We start from the raw sequence: 9,285 nt of genomic DNA, 5'->3' as shown, positions 1-9,285 counted from the left end.
AACACACCCGCCCGCACTGCCCGGCCCGCTCCGCCCTTTGTAAGAGCTGCGGGAAGAAGGGCCATTTTTCGACGGTCTGCCAGGCCAAATTGGCCGCTGCTGTACCGCGCAGCGACCGGGGATCTCCTCCTCCGGGCCCTTCCGTGCCCTTCCAGCGCACCGTGTCAATCTCCCCACCCCCCCCCCCCCCGTCCCCGGGCCCCTGCGTCCGGCCTGCGCGCCTCTCTGCCCTCGCTCTCAGCCGCTCTGATCGGCCTGCCGGCACCGCTAACCCCGCCCCCAGCAACCACGAGGGTCCTGTGGACGCCGCCATCTTGGGCCCCGGACGCCGTGGGTCCTGGGCGCCGCCATCTTCGGCCCCGGACGCCGTGGGTCCTGGGCGCCGCCATCTTGGGCCCCGGACGCCGTGGGTCCTGGGCGCCGCCAACTTGGGGCCCCGACTCCACGTGCGGGTCCTGGGCGCCGCCATCTTGGGGCCCCGACTCCACGTGCGGGTCCTGGGCGCCGCCATCCTGAACTGGCACACAAGGTCCTGCCAGCACCCACTCAGCCGATGACGACTACGACGATGGATCTTCTCCACGGCTCGCGGCCATTCAGCTCGACCAGTCACGTCCACGCACACTCGCCAAGACGACAACGCAAATCCACCTCAACGTCCACGAGACGGGCTGCCTGCTGGACTCCGGAAGCACGGAAAGCTTCGTACACCCTGACACGGTAAGACGCTGCGCGCTCCCTGTCCATCCTGTAAAACACAAAATCGGTTTAGCCTCAGGTTCGCACTCCGTCCGCATCACCGGCTGCTGCATCGCGGACCTCACGGTCCAGGGGAAGGTTTTTAAAAATTATAAATTCCTTATCCTACCCGACCTTTGTGCACCGGCACTCCTAGGACTGGACTTCCAGTGCAACCTGCAGAGCTTGACCTTCCAATTCGGCGGCCCTATACCCCCCCTCACTATCTGCAGCCTCACGTCCCTCAAGGTGGACCCTCCCTCCTTGTTTGCTAACCTCACCCCCGATTGCAAACCCGTCGCCACACGGAGCAGACGGTCCAGCGCCCAGGACCGATCCTTCATCAGGTCCAAGGTCCAGAGGTTGCTGACGGAAGGGGTCATCGAGGCCAGCAACAGCCCCTGGCGAGCCCAAGTGCTGGTGGTCCGGACGGGGGAGAAAAACCGGATGGTCATCGACTACAGTCAGACCATCAACCGGTTTACGCAGCTGGACGCGTATCCTCTCCCCCGTATTTCCGCCATGGTAAACGATATCGCTAAATACAAAGTCTTCTCCACTGTGGACCTTAAGTCCGCTTATCACCAGCTCCCCCTCCACACGAGTGACCGCATGTACACCGCGTTCGAGGCTGATGGGCGCCTCTACCACTTCCTTAGGGTTCCATTCGGTATCACAAATGGGGTCTCGGTCTTCCAACGGGAGATGGACCGAATGGTCGACAAGTACGGAATACAGGCTACCTTCCCGTATCTCGATAATGTCACCATCTGCGGCCACGACCAGCAGGACCATGACGCCAACCTCCGAAAATTCCTCCAAACCGCAAAACTCCTTAACCTCACGTACAATAAGGATAAATGCGTGTTCAGCACCGACCGCCTAGCCATCCTCGGCTACGTAGTGCGTAACGGAGTGATAGGCCCCGACCCCGAACGCATGCGCCCCCTGATGGAACTCCCTCTCCCCAATACCCTCACATCCCTTAAACGCTGCCTGGGTCTCTTCACTTACTACGCCCAATGGGTTCCCAATTACGCTGACAGGGCCGGTCCCCTCATTCAGTCCACGACCTTCCCACCGTCATCAGAGGCCTGTCAGGCCTTTAGCCGCAGCAAAGCGGACATCGCAAAGGCCACGATGCGCGCCATCGACGAGTCCCTCCCCTTCCAGGTCAAGAGCGACACATCAGAAGTAGCTCTGGCGGCCACCCTGAACCAAGCAGGCAGACCCGTGGCCTTCTTCTCCAGAACCCTCCAGGCTTCCGAACTCCGCCACCCCTCTGTGGAAAAGGAAGCCCAGGCCATAGTCGAAGCTGTGCGACATTGGAGGCACTATTTGGCCGGCAGGAAGTTTACCCTCCTCACAGACCAACGGTCAGTAGCCTTCATGTTCGACAATGCACAGAGGGGCAAGATTAAGAACGACAAGATCTTGCGGTGGCGGATCGAGTTGTCCACGTACAACTACGATATCTTGTATCGTCCTGGGAAGCTCAATGAGCCTCCTGATGCCCTGTCCCGCGGTACCTGCGCCAGTGCGCAGATAGACCGCCTCCGCTCCCTCCTCACGGACCTCTGCCATCCAGTGGTGACCCGTTTCTATCATTTCATAAAGACCCGCAACCTGCCCTACTCCATCGAGGAAGTCAGGACAGTAACCCGTGACTGCCACATCTGCGCCGAGTGCAAACCGCACTTCTACCGCCCCGAGCACGCACACCTGATCAAAGCATCCCGCCCCTTCGAACGTCTCAGCATTGACTTCAAGGGGCCCCTTCCCTCTAACAACCGCAACATTTACTTCCTGGTGGTAATCGATGAATAATCCCACTTCCCCTTCGCCATTCCCTGTCCCGACATCACCACATCGACCGTCATTAAGGCCCTACTCTCCATCTTCTCACTGTTCGGCTACCCCGCGTACATTCACAGCGATCGGGGGTCCTCATTTATGAGCGACGAGCTGCGTCAATTCCTGTTCAACAGGGGCATTGCCTCTAGCAGGATGACCAGCTATAACCCTCGGGGTAACGGACAGGTCGAGCGGGAGAATGGTACCATCTGGAAGACCATACTACTGGCCCTCCGGTCCAGAGATCTCCCTATTTCCCGATGGCAAGAGGTTATCCCCGATGCCCTATATTCTATCTGCTCCCTCCTCTGTACCACAACTAATCAAACACCTCATGAACGTCTTCTTGTTTTCCCCAGGAAGTCGTCCTCCGGATCCCCTCTCCCGACGTGGCTGGTCGCCCCCGGACCCATCTTGCTCCGGAAGCATGTGCGGGTGCACAAGTCCGACCCGTTGGTGGAACAAGTCCAGTTACTCCACGCCAACCCGCAGTATGCGTACGTGGAGTACCCCGACGGTCGGCAGGATATGGTCTCCCTCCGGGACCTGGCACCCGCCGGCTTGCGGCCCTCCCCCCACAGACCTCCCCCCCTGTTCTTTTTCCCCCAGCGCCCCACCCAGGCCACCCCTTCCCCATCCATGGCGTCTCCCCCACCAGCCCGGGTTACAGAGGCAAGTCAAGGACCATCGCTCCCGGAGTCCAGGACATCAGCTGAACCACCACCATCGGCTGAACCAACGTCACCAACTCCCCTGCGGTGGTCTGCCAGGACATCACGGGCAACGAAAAGGCTGATCGAGTCCATTTAACTTTCAACACATCCATGGACCTTCTATGGACACGATATACTGTTGCTAAATGTCTGGGCCAGTGGGAAGCCAAGGATACATTATTTTTCTTTCTCTCCTTACTACTCATACCACCAGTTCTCCCCTCCCCCCCCAGCTCTCGTAGACACTCCCCCCCCCCCCCCCACCCCAACTTCTCTCTCCACAAGGGGTGACGGCTCCCCGGTTGGTCGAGACTGGGTATAAATACCCAGTACGCCCGGCGGTCATCCTTATACTGTAATCGACCGCAGGGCTAACGTCTAGCTGATTAAAGCCATACTTTTGTCCAGCAACTCGTCTCACGTTCAATTGATGGTACATCACCCTACAAGTGGAAACATGCTCTCCACATCCACTCTATCCAGGTCTCACAGTATCCTGTAAGTTTCAATAAGGTGCCCCCTCATTCTTCTAAACTCCAACGAGTCCTCAACCGTTCCTCATATGACAAGCTCTTCATTCCATGGCCGAGTGGCCTGCTTCTGTGCTGTAATATTCCATGATTAAAACATAGAACATAGAGAAATACAGCACAGAACAGGCCCTTCGGCCCACGATGTTGTGCCAAATTTTTGTCCGAGGTTAATCATAGATCATAGAATTTTGGACATTAAGGGCAATTTATCCTGGCCAGTCCACCCAACCTGCACATCTTTGGACTGTGGGAGGAAACCGGAGCACCCGGAGGAAACCCACGCACACACGGGGAGGATGTGCAGACTCCGCACAGACAGTGACCCAAGCCGGAATCGAACCTGGGACCCTGGAGCTGTGAAGCAATTGTGCTATCCACAATGCTACCGTGCTGCCCTTAAGAACAAATTAATCTACACTCCATTATTCTACCCTAATCCATGTACCTATCCAATAGCCGCTTGAAGGTCCCTAACGTTTCCGACTCAACTACTTCCACAGGCAGTGCATTCCATGCCCCCACTACTCTCTGGGTAAAGAACCGACCTCTGACATCCCCTCTATATCTTCCACCATTTATCTTAAATTTATGTCCCCTTGTAATGGTGTGTTCCACCTGGGGAAAAAGTCTCCGATTCTATCTCAATCCTAAATGATTGATTGCTTATCCTGAGGATGTTCCCACACGTTGTCGTTCCCTCAGCCTGGGGAAGTCAGAGAAATGTTTTGTGTAGTTTACTGCTGGGTTGTGTCGGCCATTGGAGTCAAACACTGAAATTGCACAAAGTCTCAGGCCTTTCCTGATGATGGATTGTGGTCTGCCACGGGCAACTGAAATTGGAGACTAAATCCTGTCGGCATTCTTGCAGTCCTGCTGGGACATTGATAACTCAGGGGATCACAAAACACACCAAGATCAAGATACCCGAGGTAATACCAGAACATTCTGGAAAAACCCAGCCAGTGTGGCAGCTGTTGGAACCAACAATTCTATGGACACGTGCTTTTAGGGTGAGAATAGCGGGTTTAATATACTTACAACAGAGCCAGCCTGTTAGCCGTTGAACTTTCGGTGAACTTGCCGGTTGACCCTGTGGCACTGATCTTTATACAGCAGCTCCCGGGGGAGGAGTCCTGGGCGGAGCCAAGGGAGAAGCCCAGTACAACTATCGAGTATTCCCAGAGCTACTCTCTCTGGTGGTCAGGTAGTGCAACTGCACTTACAACATATATATACAGATTATAATACCGTGTGAATCACTTTCACCACATTCACCCCCTGTGAAAAAAATCGAGTCCAGCGGGGGTGGTGGCTCACAGAGTTAGTCTGTCCGGTGGACGAATTGTTGTTTTCAATCTGCGGAGCACCGGGGTTGCAGCCTCTTGCGGTGGCTGGGTGGGTGTTGAGAGCTGGGGTACGATGGTAGACTCCGGGGCGGGTCTCGTCCAAAATTTATACACCTCTGGCTCGACCGGGGACTGGGGGTGCTGGGGGCGGGCTGGTTCTGGCACGTGGAACCGGTGGGGCGAGCTTGCGGAATCGGGGGCACGAGGGGGCAGCAGCATAGGGAACGGGGTAAGGGGCTCCGCAGTGGGGTTGGGGGGGGGCTGGATCCAGCGGGTGCCAGGTCCCGAAGGGATACTGTGTCCTGGCGACCGTCTGGGAACTCCACGAATGCGTACTGGGGGTTGGAATGGAGGAGGCGCACCTTTTCAACAAGGGGGTCAGTTTTGTGCCCCCTGACGTGCTTCCTCAGGAGGACCGGGCCTGGTGTCCTCAGCCACGCCGGAAGTGAGACTCCCGTGGTAGTGCCCCTGGAAAAAATGAAGAGTCGCTCGTGAGGGGTTTGATTTGTAGCTGTACAGAGGAGGGATCTGATTGCGTGGAGCGTGTCTGGGAGGACTTCCTGCCATTGGGAGACTTGGAGTTTTCTAGACCGGAGGGTCAGTAGGACGGTCTTCCAGACCGTCACGTTCTCCCTCTCCACCTGCCCGTTCCCCCTGGGATTATAGCTGGTAGTCCTGCTCGAGGCAATGCCCTTGTCGAGCAGGTACTGATGCAGCTCGTCGCTCGTAAAGGACGAACCCCGGTCGCTGTGCACGTAGCTGGGGAAACCGAACAGGGTGAAGATACTATGCAGGGCCCTAATGACTGTGTGGGAGGTCATATCGGGGCACGGAATGGCAAAAGGGGATCGGGAGAACTCGTCGATGATGTTGAGGAAATAAATGTTCTTGTTAGTAGAGGGGAGTGGTCCTTTGAAATCAATCGTGAGGCGTTCAAAGGGCCTAGAAGCCTTGACCAGGTGGGCCCTGTCTGGTCTATAGAAGTGCGGTTTGCACTCTGCACAGATCGGGCAGTCCCTGGTGACCGCTTTTACCTCCTCATTGGAGAAAGGCAAGTTTCGGGCTCTGATGTAGTGGGCGAGCCGGGTGACCCCTGGATGGCAGAGGTCAACGTGGATGACTTTCAGATGGCTGATCTGCGCGCTGGCGCATGTCCCGCGGGATAGGGCTTCCGAGGGCTCGTTGAGCTTCCCCGGTCGATATTTACTATCGTAACTATAGGTGGAGGGTTCGATCCTCCACCGAAGGATTTTATCATGTTTTATTTTTTCCCCTTTGCGAATTGTCAAACATAAAGGCAACCGATCGTTGGTCCGTGATGAGGGTGAACTTCCTACCTGCGAGGTAGTGCCTCCAGTGACGAACAGCCTCCACGATGGCTTGTGCTTCTTTCTCGACTGAGGAGTGTCGGAGTTCTGAAGCGGCGAGGGTACGGGAGAAAAATGCAACGGGCCTTCCTGCCTGGTTTAAAGTGGCTGCTAGAGCTACCTCTGAGGCGTCGCTCTCAACCTGGAAGGGGATGGATTCATCCACCGCCCGCATGGCTGCTTTGGCGATGTCCTCCTTGATGCAGTTGAAGGGCCGGCGAGCCTCAGCAGACAGGGGAAATCGTGTGGCCTTACAGAGTGGGCGGGCTTTGTCCGCATATTGAGGGACCCGTTGGGCGTAGTATGAGGAGAACCCCAAGCACCGTTTGAGGGCCTTGGGGCAATGAGGGAGGGGGGGTTCTAAGAGGGGGCGCATGCGGTCCGGGTCTGGGCCCAGGACTCCGTTCTCCATGACGTAGCCGAGGATGGCCAGTCTGTTTGTGCGGAAAACGCATTTCTCCTTGTTATAAGTGAGATTTAATTTCTGTGCCGTTTGGTGAAAACGGTGGAGGTTGGCGTCGTGGTCCTGCTGGTCATAGCCGCAGATGGTAACATTATCCAGATACGGAAACGTGGCCCGCAGCCCGTACTGGTCCACCATTCGGTCCATTGCTCGTTGGTACACCGAGACCCCATTAGTGACGCCGAAGGGAACCCGGAGGAAATGGAAGAGGCGGCCATCGGCCTCGAATGCCGTGTAGTGGCGGTCCTCCGGGCGGATTGGGAGCTGGTGGTATGCAGACTTCAGATCCACCGTGGAAAATAGCCGATATTGGGCGATCTGATTAATCATGTCTGCAATCCTGGGGAGGGGATACGCGTCTAGGAGCGTAAATCTATTTATGGTCTGACTATAGTCGGCGACCATGCAAAACTTTTCCCCGGTCTTCACGGCCACCACCTGAGCTCTCCAGGGACTATTACTGGCCTCTATGATCCCCTCACTGAGCAGCCGTCGGACCTCCGATCGGATAAAGACCCTATCCTGTAGGCTGTATCGCCTGCTGCGAGTAGCTACTGGTTTGCAATCTGGAGTGAGATTGGCGAAGAGCGGAGGGGGGGAGATGCGCAGCGTGGTTAGGCTGCAGATAGTGAGTGGGGGCAGGGGCCTGCCGAAGCTGAGGGTGAAGCAATTGAGGTTTAACTGGAAATCCAGGCCTAATAAGAGTGGCGCGCAGAGGTCGGGCAGGACATAAAGTTTAAATTTAGAATAACTAGCGCCTCGAATTGTGAGCGTAGCGACGGTGCGTCCTTGGATTTGGACTGAGTGGGAGCCCGAAGCGAGGGCGATAGTTTGGCTCACAGGGAAAATAGAAAGCGAACAGCGTCTTACCAGCTCTGGATGTATAAAGCTCTCGGTGCTCCCGGAGTCAAAGAGGCATGGCATGCTGTACCCGTTGATCTGGACCTCCGCCATCGAACTTCGTAGGTGCTTGGGGTGGGATTGATCCAGGGTGACTGCGCTGAGTTGCGTGCCGCGTGATGGGTGCCCGGGAAGGTCATAGTGTTCCGATGAGCTTTCTGAGCATGGAGATGCAGATGGGGCCCGTGGATCGCACGTGGTGAGCAGCGAGGAAGATGGCGGCCCCCATGAGTCGCACGTGGCCGGCCGCATGGTGGGGGTTTGCCAAGATGGCGGCCCCCATGGATCGCACGTGGTGGGAGGGGCGGAGTCAGGGCATAGGCCGCAGCGTTTCGGGCCCCAAGGGCCCGCTGGTGTTGGGAGCGATTTGTTCTCTCGGCTGGGGAGTTAAAAACTGGGGCCCTTTTCGCGAGGCACACTCTGGCATAGTGGCCTTTCTTCCCACAGCTGCTGCAGGTCGCGGATCGGGCCGGGCATTGCTGCCGCGGGTGCTGGCTTTGGCCACAGAAATGGCAGGCTGGAGCAGCCGAGCAGCTGGCTGGGGCAGCAGAGTAACTGGCTGGGGCAGCAGAGTAACTGGCTGGGGCAGCAGAGTAGCTGGCTGGGGCAGCAGAGTAACTGGCTGGGGCAGCCGAGTAGCTGGCTGGGGCAGCAGAGTAACTGGCTGGGGCAGCAGAGTAACTGGCTGGAGCAACTGAGTAGCTGGCTGGGGCTGCAGAGTAACTGGCTGGGGCAGCAGAGTAACTGGCTGGAGCAGCAGAGTAACTGGCTGGGGCAGCAGAGTAACTGGCTGGGGCAGCTGAGTAACTGGCTGGGGCAGCAGAGTAGCTGGCTGGAGCAGCAGAGTAACTGTCTGGGGCAGCAGAGTAACTGGCTGGGGCAGCAGAGTAACTGGCTGGGGCAGCAGAGTAACTGGCTGGGGCAGCAGAGTAACTGGCTGGGGCAGCTGAGTAACTGGCTGGGGCAGCAGAGTAACTGGCTGGGGCAGCAGAGTAACTGGCTGGGGCAGCAGAGTAACTGGCTGGGGCAGCTGAGTAACTGGCTGGGGCAGCAGAGTAACTGGCTGGAGCAGCAGAGTAACTGGCTGGGGCAGCAGAGTAACTGGCTGGGGCAGCAGAGTAGCTGGCTGGGGAAGCAGAGTAACTGGCTGGAGCAGCAGAGTAACTGGCTGGAGCAGCAGAGTAACTGGCTGGGGCAGCAGAGTAACTGGCTGGGGCAGCAGAGTAACTGGCTGGAGCAGCAGAGTAACTGGCTGGGGCAGCAGAGTAACTGGCTGGGGCAGCAGAGTAACTGGCTGGGGCAGCAGAGTAACTGGCTGGGGCAGCAGAGTAGCTGGCTGGGGCAGCAGAGTAACTGGCTGGGGCAGCAGAG

The sequence above is a fragment of the Scyliorhinus canicula genome, chromosome 3 (assembly GCF_902713615.1).
Source record: "Scyliorhinus canicula chromosome 3, sScyCan1.1, whole genome shotgun sequence".
Classification (NCBI taxonomy): Eukaryota; Metazoa; Chordata; class Chondrichthyes; order Carcharhiniformes; family Scyliorhinidae; genus Scyliorhinus; species Scyliorhinus canicula.
Note: the sequence above shows the minus strand (reverse complement) of the source record.